Here is a 12,133-nt window from a genome sequence, read left to right on the forward strand (position 1 = left end):
CAAGCAACCTGGTCAGAAATTGATCAATTGTATAGTAACCTCGCTGTAATAAATGTGTTTTAACATATTCTTTAAACTTATGAATTGGTAGGTCCAAAATTACCCTAAGAATCATATTATAAAAGCGTATACTCAATCCCACAAATGACTTCTGTACCTTTCGCAGACGATATGCTGACGACACTAATTTATGACCATAAATTTCTACGCGACATCGCACCACAACACTAAATCGCTTAGCGGCACTCCTTTGTCGTTAGGGTGGTAACTAGCCACGGCCAAAGCCTCCAACCAGACAAAAACAAATATACATTTCTGAAATTATATTTATTTTTCTAAATCAAATAGTTATACTCTTTATTATTAGTGTCCTACTTCCCTCCCCTTCCAGTCTTGTAAACTTTTATAAACAAAAGCATTTTTTATGTATTTTAGGTATTGTGTATTATTCTGTAACTTCAATAAATTTAAAACATATTTTCAAGTACACTTTGGTTGAGGAGTTTTCATTTCAGGTGAGATTAAACGAACTATACCTACGTGTTTACGCAAAGTTGGCAAAGTCTACTTTGAACTGTAAAAGTTTTCTGTTAGTGCTACGTGATCCGATGACGCTTGTTTATGAATAAAGCTCTTGTAAATATCCGGGTCAGTGCCCAACTTCAATGTGTTGTCAGGCATAGACGAAACTGAAATAAATAATCTACGTGTGAGAATTTTTATTAATACGTAATAATAATTATATATCTTCATTATTGTTCAACTGAAGTCTTGTCGTTGATTTAATTATATTCAGTTTGAGTTTTAATGTGGTGTCTCCTAGAATAAGAATGTTTGCATACAGACGGACGGACAACGATTTGATACATTACATTTTCCCGCTATTTTAACCCTAAAAGTCTTAACAGAGTTTGTACTGATGATGAGAACGTGTGGTGCAACAAACTCTGTGCTAAGTTCAGTTGCGAGGTATTTTCTAAGCTGCACGTACAGTATTGTAGTTTTAGAAAACACGATCCGTACCTACGTTATCAGAGTTCAATTTTATTAAAATGCAACGTATGCAGCTCGTTTTAAGACTCAAATTCTTCCAAAGTTCTATAGCCAGCGCTCTTTATTTGTGAAATAAATATTAGGAGCATAGATTTTTCGCTATTCGTTCGACTCTAAAACGAGTAGCGAGAGGTCCAACTTTCAAACGGCTTGGTATTTTGACGCTTCTTGTATTTTGAAAACAACTTCACGAAATCATTTGTTGCGCGAGCGTTTGTCACGCTAGCATCTTTGTTCGAAAAGAATTAGGTGTGTACGTGATCCGCGAAAGACATTAATATTATACAGTAGAGGGTCTGTTGTTTCCGTAGACCTTCTACGAACAATGCATCGTAGAGGATCTACATAACCCTAGAAGGTACAAGGTCAGCTACGTTTTAGTACCCCAAGGCGTAAACTTGTAACTTTATTTGCATCATCCAGGTTTGTGCATATATATCAATTTGAAGAATCCATAAGAATATTTAAAAATAAAAATATAAAATCAAAAGAATCATATTTATTTTTCCAAACGAATTAAAAACATTCTATGACAACCCTTTACTTTACCCTTTCTTTTATCTTTAATAAAAGAACGACACGCGCATAATACCTACGCCACGCCGAGTACTTAATATATATAGTTAGGGCTGTATCTGATTTCTTTCAGTAAAAACTATGGCGGTGGTTTACTCAAAAACTATGGCGGTGGTTTACTCAAAAACTATGAGGTTTTAGGTTTCACAGATAAGTCTCAGAGACAGTACATAATGTACATCTAAAGCCTGTAAAGTCTTATTTCGGTTTTCATTTACACGTTGTATAGTGGGGGTAACAACAGTTATTTTTATTTTTTGACAAATTGTTTTATATTAATCCCCTTTTTTTATTGTTTTTTTTTACGACTACTTTCTGTCATGGGTACTTAAATCAAGATAAACGTTGGCTTTGTCATCCTAGGTCCATTAATAACTAACTGGTTTTTGCCTAGCAGTAAGATAAAAGAGTTAGCACCTTCCACGCAGCTCATATTAAAAGAGTTTAACGCTAATTTTACTACCTATTTTCTGTAGCGATGTTTTTTACGTTATTGGTTTTCTTTAGTTAACATTAATACAGGACAGGATTCAGGATTAGTAAAAAAAACTGATATACTGTGTTTGATTGCTTTTATGATTTCGGTATTTTTTTATACGATATAGTATGCATACATTTTTCATGCATTCACTTAAACACGGGGACCGTCGGAAACAACGTTACCCTGATGGTCCGGGCTGTCTAAATTCTTGTTGTTGGACATATAAAGGCCGAGATTGAAAGAGAGTATAGGAAAAGGGCGTTGCCCTTTATCAGTTTCCTAATTAATGTAAATAAATTAAAGGGCCGCCCCAAATAGCACGACTTGCATCCTCATCCGTCAGTTTATGGGTTCACACATTTATAGCCAACCGATTTCCTTATTTCCCGGTCGGGCATTGGCATACGGACTACATTGTAGGTAAAAATATAAAGTTTTTCAGTGAAAGATTAAAAGAACTTGGCTAGGCATAATATACAAAGTAAATGACGAGGCACCCGACTTTTTAATAAGGCCACTATAATAGTTTTGTACTTAATTAAAATTTAACGTTTCATTTTAAATGCGCCGGTTTTTTATATATTTATTTGGATTATAAGTTAGTGAATGACGATGCAATTTAAGATGTCTGAGACGCGGGCTAACTTGTCAAGATGAAATTGATCCCATTCCCCTCATCTGTTGTTTCGTATCGTACCGGAACGTTTAATCGCTTGGCTACACTTCTTTGTCTATAGGGTGATAACTAGCCTCAGCTGCTCGCAACTGATCTACCAATATTGAATAGTTTTTCTCCAAAAGTATTTATCTCAGGAAACTCTGCTAACTGTTCAAATTTTGGAAAAGAAAGGGAGAACTCGACGAAGAAATTAGGAAGTGAAATAAACCTCCATAATACTGGAGGCATCACATAAGTGGGAATCCATAAAAGAAGGAGCGAGAAAAAGAGACGGAGGGTAAATGTCGGATCGGCAGCGATGTTTGTGGTAGGCCAAAAGGCAGGTGTACTAATGATTAGACGGCAGATTTTAGACGGTATTTTAAAGATGGATATCCATCAGGATTTTACCATCCTAATTATAAAATTTAAAGAAAATATTATCTTTTATTTACACAACCAACAAAACACGGTTTACAAAAAGCGGACTTAATGCTAAAGCAAGCCAACCTTCGGACGTACGAGAAAAACGAGTGAGGGTATGGCCAAAAACTTTAAGAAATGTAGTGGAACATAAGTATTTCATTAAATACTGTTATATCTCATCTCCCTCCCTACATTTTCAACTAGCCTTGTGTTTGTAAATCACTATGCTCGGGCACTACCAAACTATTGAATCCACACTCTGTATAATGTAAGTTTTCATCAACGGGATATCTTGAAACGCTGCCAAGATATCTTCCAGCGTAAACTAACGGAATGAAATTCCTTTTGCCAGCAGTTAACTATCCCATAATGGCTTTAGAAAATCCCAAAAACTCAAAACATGTCAATTAACATAAGATAAACAAATTAAAATACACCTACCTATTCCATGGAATGTTATTTTGGATCCATCTTTATTAATATAGCAGGACAATAGGGAATCATCGAATTTTTGTTATAAACTAATGAAAGTGAAAAAAAGCTGATAGATTATTGTATTAGATTCATCATCAAATAGCCTAGGCCAGTGCTGGACTGACTTATTGAGTAGTGAACAACATCACCAAGTTGGGCTGTAGCGTAAGTGATCGCAGTACATACTAGATGGTAGAAGTAGCACGGAGAACGCTTTGTGCGCGACAGAAGTAAATACTCAAAACAATGGAATAAGAAAAATGGAATCAATCTGTGACTAAAAATCATAAAAAATTATCCATCCAAAAAGGTAATGATATAATCTAGTAATTAATACAATTTATTAGTGTTCAAAGACGCATACATTTACACAGATCACTGCACTTCGCTTCGCTATAAGTCTGTCAAAATATGTCGAGGTCATCGGTGACGAAACCAAGTTCCCACTTCAATCCCAGAAATAAATGTATATTTATAATAGTAGCAAGTTTAGAGGGTAAAATTTTGTGGCCTTATATCGCTACATAGCGATCTTTGTCTGGAAAAGCCGTAAAATAATGTTCATTTCCAAAAACTTCTCGAGTCTAAACAATATAGTAAAAGGTTTTCTTATTTTATAGGATGGAGCATCCATGAAATCTTAAATAATTATTTTACTACAAGCTTCTGAAGCTAAACTAAAAAGCTTGTATTTCAGCTACAGTAAGAAAATAAAATAAGCAACTATAAATGCATGGAAGGTGTTTGCAATAAATTATATAATAAACAATGTTTATTAAGTTTTACTGTTACTTAAAAGAGGGGCATTTGTGTTGTTCACTGGGCTAACACTGCTATACCTTAACAGTATAATAATAGTTTCAGAGGATTGATGGCTTACCGCATTTCTGTAGTGCATCTCTGATATTTCCTGAAGCTCGAACGAATATTTTCTATGGTGTTATGAGAAAAAGAGCAGCATCAGTGATGAGCAGAATGCGCGAAAGCTCCAACGGTATTCTGAATAGGCTATCAGAAAAACAAGAAAATCAATTTATGCAGAACTAGGTGAGCATGCATGTGTTTTCTCAGTGTTCTGTATATAGAAGGTATGCCAAATAGCAAGCTGACATAGCTTTTAGGCCATTTTTAAGTAATGCAATTTTATATTATTTTTTATAAATGGTTGTATGTCTGCAAATAAAGATGATTGTTAACTCTGTTTCTAGCTTAACTGTACGCGGACAAAGTCGCGGGCAAAAGCTTGTCAGTAATAATTTCCCCAGTGACATATGAAAGAACGTGTTCAGATGTTATAAATGCGGCTGTCAAACGGGGCTAATGGTCCTGTAACAGATTTTGTGTCGTGGAAAGTTTCATTCATTCGGAATCGACTCTATTTCAGTGTTTACTGATTTATATACAAGTTTATATTCGCTATAGAAATGTTTATAAGAGCTCGCTCCACTTTACCAAAATACACGTTGGGAATGGTTTGAAAAATGGCCTGTGGAAACTCGGTCTGCAACCGCCTTCATTCGCGGATGTTTGTGAGCTTCACAGTTCGCTGTGTTAGATGGAATAGGTATTTAGTAATCACAGTAAAAGAGATTCACTTTGATCTAGTTTTTGTTTATGGGACTTTCTTAATAATTTTATCTTAATCCGAGATATACATAAACATTTATACTACGGTCTACGACAATACACACATCGACATCTAGCCCTAAAGTAAGCGTAGCTCGTGTAAGCTAAGATGACTGATGGATATTTTTATGAATAATATACATAAATACTTATAACATACAGATGAACACCCAGACACTGAAAAACATTCGTCACACAAACATTTTCCAGTTGTGGGAATCGAACCCACGGCTTTGGACTAAGAAAACATGGTCGTTGCCAACCGTTGCATTCGGCCGCAACAGGTACGCAGGTAGGTATTTTTAAAAGTCAAATGTATCTTACTGACATATTTTACTGACAAGATGATATTGGTAAATGTATAATCATTCCTATTTAGATAAAGAAGTAATAGATGGCACGAAATATGACTGTTCATAATTATATTTTTAGGGGAAAGTTCTTAGAACTTTTTGAAACAGAAGTCGTCCGAAGAGCTTGGTTGTCGGTGCAATTACAGTAACATGATTCTTAACGCCAACGCTTCGGGTTTAGGGTCGTAAGATGTCTTGCATGCCCTGCGAAGTGTTGCCCTTTTTTATAGACGATGATTTTCGACTTACCATCAGGTGAACCGTATGCTGGCTCCGTCAATTAATATATTACAAAAAAATCTTTATTTCAGGAAGGCTTATCTTTCATGCCTCATAAGTAAAGTTTGTCTAGCGACTCTACCACCGACGGACTAAGCCTCTGTAAACAGGGTTTCAATGGCAGCTTATTCTTAGACAGTTGTAAAACAACAGTCAAATTAATAAGGATACCTAGCTAATATGTTCTTTATAAACACTAATCGTTTTCACTAAACCAAGGAAACTTAGGTGATGCTTGTAGGAAAAAAAACGTTTCACCAATTCTTAGATAATAACTAAGGACGTTAGGCGCCCGTTATCTAAAGTAACGACAGCGATTGGCCGATGCGTAATGTTTAAGGAACTCGTTAACTGATTTTCAACAAATATTTAATAAACCAAAAATGATTTTTTTTAATAACTTGATGAACCTGATGACCAAAAGTAGACTTTGTATATATTAAAAACTATTATTTTTATCTTGCGACATAAAATTCGTAGGTTGATCCAATCTGTGTATTTCTCAAGCAACATAATGAATCGAGGGCTTAATTTATTTCAGTATCAACATCGTAAATCACATTGCAGTTTTTCTCACGATGTTTTTCCATCGCCGTTGAAGCAAGTGATATTTTAATTACTTAAAACGCAAGTAACTTAGAAAAATAAGAGGTGCGTGCTGGGATTCAAACTCGGACAACGAAAAGTGAAGCCGAAGTACTAACCACTCGGCTATCTCCGCTAGCAAAATATCACGAACTGGAAATCGGAATCAGAATCACGTGCTATGTCGTCAAAAGCTGACCAATCCATCGAGGTGTTTCAGACAACACATTGCACTAAACTTATCTTTTCAATTCCAGGTGCTGCATGAATCTAAGTGGAAAGAGAAATACGGATCGCCTCAAACGCGGCGATGAAAACCAAATTACCCTGAACGTAGACCAGACGCGATAAATTCTGAATCCATAACCGAGATATTATGTTGGAAGCGAGGTGAAAACAGAGCGTTACCACGGATTAGCGATCATACAGATCAGTAGTCTTTGTTTTGTTAACATTTCATCTTAAAATGCGTTTGTAAAATTCCAGTGTGTATTAGTAATTTTTCGAAACAAAAATTATATCCCCTGACAAGTGATATAATTAACATGCCCACCTGCTTAAGGAAACATGGAATAGGAGAATTTTACCCTCGTTTATTTTAACATTTATATTATTGGATTTTGTTTCCCCTTGTTCGCCAATGCTCAGGGAGTTGATGAAGAAAATATTTTTTTATACTTTCTCCTGCCCATACTAGCCGTGCTGGACGGCTTAAACCATGGATTTTCTTTAGCTTTACCTATATTATGACTTATGGCGTGCAACTGTCAAACTCCAGTTTTATTTAAAATTGCCAGCAAAAAATATCTAACTGACGTGATTGTCTGTGAAAAATATATACAGAATAAACACTTAAATGCACTTCCATAATGCATTCAGTTTTACAAGTACAATTGTAAAAAAAATTAAAAATACAAAGCAGGGAGACTTCTAGTAACTTCTAGCAATCAATAATTATAGTCTAGAGGTAAACTTTCGCACTTAATATTTGAGATTTATAATGTACTTTATAGACTACGTAGAGTCGCCAAATGAATTGCTGGGCTAACCATTTTTGCCTGTTACTAATGACTAACGTTTAAGTTTACGAATATGGTTATCGCCATCATCAAGCATGGACACAATTGTCATGAAATTCACGCATCATACGTGCCATCTATTTAAATAAATATATTTTTAACGTTCACTTTTTGGTATCTAATCAGTCGCCGCGCTGTTGTCCGAACTGGACAACTCACTGTACGATTGTTAAACTGCGGCATTATGTAGAACAGGTAAACCAAATCCAAAAATAAAATCTAAATAACAATCGCGTTGTGTTTATGTTTTGTAGAGTTTCTACCTTACACATTTTTCCTAGGTCTGCGAAAATAGGTTAGTAAATATAGAATATTTTTCATCGACACCTTCCTAAGCCCTAAGTATGGACTTAAGGTTATTAAAAAAACAGAGTTTATATCTTTCATTTGTCAAGTGTCAGTTTATAAGTCCCTTAAACTTAACAAACCTCCAAATCGGTGTTTAGGCAGGGCCTATCGTCGTTAGACATCACATAAGAGTTAGTGAAACGTTTTTTTTCTCTAGGAATCACCTAAATCACTCACATCCGATTAAGGCGATTCCTATGTTTAGTGAAAACGAGCATTAGCTTCCCAATGTTGGGCGCAGGCCTTATATAAGCTTGAACGACACGCTATAACCCTTAGGAGCTGAGAAAATAAAGTATTAGCACGGATGGGTATTTCAAGCATTGTGTACATCAGCAGTTGAAAGTTTGTATGTGAAAAATTTACGTACGACGAAATCGTGGGGAACCGCTAATATTTCTATAATAGGTACGTGAACACTGTATAAATATTGTTTGTTTGTTTGAAATCGTTATTGCACACACACACATTTTATACAAAGTAAACACATATACAGAAGAAACTTAGAATATAAAATAGAGCGTGCAGAGGCGGTCTTATCACTAAAGCGATCTCTTCCAGACAACCTTTGAAGTTAGGAAAGACGAAGGAACGTGTTTAAAGTTAATTGTAAAACATAACTTCTTGGGATTGGTAAGTAGATGTTCTGGCACAATGTTGCTACTCTAGCCGGTAATTTATTATCTACTTTTGCACAAAGCATTATCAGTATATCTTTGAAGTCGTGAAACCACCATATTAAACCAACCGTAAATATTAACGTTTAACGGTTTTACATACTTGTTGTTTGATGACTCTACGTAGTGCAGTTTGTATATCAATTTTATGATCTTACAAAGGAATTCTTAAAGGCTGCAAGATGTTTAATCACTTAACACAGATCCTATGCTTTTTAGAACAGTTCTCGTAACTCGGAAACAGTGCAATAATTTAGTAAAAATTAGCCCCTAGTTAAAGTAGATCCAACGAGTCGCTGGGAGCCGCTGGAGACAAGCGACCCAGAACCGTGAATTTTGGAACTCCCTATAAAATACCTATCTCCAGTAGTGGATTTCAATCGGTTGAAGTGATGATGACGATGAGAGTAAATAGCACATTGAAGTAACTGTCTTTTAAATCAATCGATCTCTGTCTCTCTCTCACTCAGTCTCAAACACAAAAGGGACCGTGTTATCTCAAATATATTTTAGCGCAATGTTGCGCAGCTAATATTGCAAAAACTGTTCATTTATTTGCGTTGTCAATTGACAAAGAATGATAAGGCTAGGATACTGGCCGCAGGCATTTACAGCTTCATCCCACCATGCCGCTCAAAAACGGGTTGGCGGGCTTTTAATAATTAATTTTAGTGTTAAGTGTTAACATAAATCCTGTACTGACGTCTTAAGGGGCACGGCGGCAAATTTCCTAACTCCAGATTTTTTACTTTATTTTACTTTTTTTTACATTTTTTTTACTGCTCGAAAATCGAACCTAGGACCTCCGTGAAAAATGCTTACAACTACACCAAGAAGGCAGCTTAAGATGAGATCAATACTTGAATGTAAATTTTAAAACCAGCCGGGATTTAGCGAGATTACCTACCTACATCGTATCGTAAACATTTTACGGTTTGGCATACCGAATGCGCTAAAAAACTAAAATATACGGAGCTTTATTCACCCCTGCGATTCTATGAATAAAACACCTAAAACTGGTAAATTATTCCACGATTACGTCGTCTGGACTAGATTTTTTGTCGTAAAATTATCTAGATTATGCGTATTTAGATATGTTTATGCAAGTAGGTAGGTATGCTACTGTACTCAGACATAAAGTGTCTACTGCCTAGATAAATAATGTATCGTTCGTTTTTTACACAACAAGGGCAAATTTCAAAATGCTCAGCGTCACTCAGCTAGTGATGGAGAGAGCTAAATAGAGCAATAAGGAGATTCGTATACGGTAGAAGAACCAGTGCTACCGGCATTTCCGAAATGAAGTGTCAAAGTTAACTGATAAAATATTTGTAAAGCATAACTCAATGAAACTTAATTTATTTTTCTCAATAAACAGTGTTTTTTACTTTTATTTGTAGTTTCGATTTATAGCGCGGTTATTCTAGATGACGTCACTAAAAAAATTGGCCACGGTACTTAAAAATGCGATCAAGGTTGTCGCTTTTTAATTTTTTTGATAAATGTCTATTACTACTTAACTATGTGACATGGATTTTTTTCCTTATTTTTCCCTGAACTGGTATGAGTTGGCCTCTCGGCTGGTACCATTTTATCGTCAAGTTTTGGGACATCCTGTATATATATACTATTTACTACGACAATACACACATAGCCATCTAGCCCCAAAGTAAGCGTAGCTTGTGTTATGGGTACTAAGATGAATATTTTTTTATGAATTAAATACATAAATATTAAACAAATTTATACAGATAAACGCCCATGAAAAACACATTCACACATTGAAAAACATTGATGTTCATCACACAAACATGTTCCAGTTGTGTGGGAATCGAACCCCCGGCCATGGACTCAGAAAGCAGGGTTGCTGGCCACTGCGCCAGTCGGCCGTCATGCTCATGGTAGCTCATGGATTCTCTGTTACTGCAGGGCTAGCACAGGCTGGAGATAAAAATTATATCCCCTGACAAGGGGATATAATTAACGTGTCCACCTGCTAAATCACTGGAACATGGAACAGGAGAAGTTTACCCCCGTTTATTAATACACATATATTATTTGGATAGTATTTCCACTTGTGCGCCAGTGCTCTGAGAGTGGATAAAGCTGTGAGACAAGGTAAATTTTTAATTTTTCCCTGGGGAGATAATTGTCTCCTGCCCATGGTAGCCGTGCTGAAACTGTTGTTGCTAGGAGAGGGGCAAACAGCTCGTAGAACCGATGGATGTTCGGGTCGACACCGCAGTTAACTCATAATACCTCCCACGAGCTGAACAAACGACATAAATTGAGTCGCAGAGAGTCGCTGGATACGATCGTTACAAAAATGTAGGGTTGAAATCCATACAAAAGACCAATGTTTAGCAATGGACGTCATATGGTTGATATGGTTGTTTCCGCCATTTTGATTTCTCGATTTTACGGCCGCTTCCCGAACTTTTATTAGAAAGATATTAAGTATAGATTTTTTTTAATGTAAGTTATGTAGGCATACACCAGTAAACGGTCCAAGTAACTGTAGTCGAAGGAATATAATAATAGATAAATGAATATACTACGACAATTCACAATACCTACACACATCGCCCCAAAGCGTAGCTTGTATTATGGGTACTAAAATGACTGGTGAATATTTTTATGAATAATATATAAAAATAATTAAAATAAAGAGATATACCCAGGAACTGAAAAATATTCATGTTCATCACACAACCATTTTTCAGTTGTACGCTGTATTATAAAATCATAAAGCTGTGAAATCCCTGTTTTGAAGTCGGAAATGAGTTAGTTGAATTTAAACGCAAATTTAAAGATCACGCAAACTCTTCAATTCTAAATTGTAACTGCCTTAAACAGAAAAAGTGGGTAGGTAGGTAGTCGGATACACGTTTAATATAACAATCCATAACAAAGTTGATTTTTTTTTTAATCTAAAAGAATAAAACAAACTTTTGAAATTGTTCTGTTAAAGTATCAATTGTAATTAATTAATTTCACTTTAACGAGTAGTAAATTATATAAATAACCCAATTTTACAAAGTTTAAGATATTAACCAATTTAATAAAAAAGGAGGAGATTCTTCTAATCTGTGATACGCATGATAGTAGCATTAACATTAAGCTTAATTGAATATTATTCATTATTACCCACTCTTACTACAATTCACTGTATTTCGATAGATACATGGATATAAAATGTTACAATCATGATAGATAAAGATCATGAAAATACATTGTATAGATTGATAAATGTCACACCAAAAGCCCATTAAAATTCCAGCCAGATGGTTTATCTACCGAGAAGTATCTTGTCGTATAAAATATGCGGAAAGACGTTCTATGGGTAAGTTTAGACACAACCATAAGTGGGAAATTTAAAAAACACAAAAAAACGCATATTTATCTACTTACATCAAGATAGGTCCAACACACAAAATACCCAAGCTCTTGCGCACGCACGTTACGTCCGTTGCCGTATATTTTTAATATAAAAATATCTAGTCCCGTATCGAATCATA

This window comes from Pararge aegeria, chromosome 16, assembly GCF_905163445.1.
Source record: "Pararge aegeria chromosome 16, ilParAegt1.1, whole genome shotgun sequence".
NCBI lineage: Eukaryota > Metazoa > Arthropoda > Insecta > Lepidoptera > Nymphalidae > Pararge > Pararge aegeria.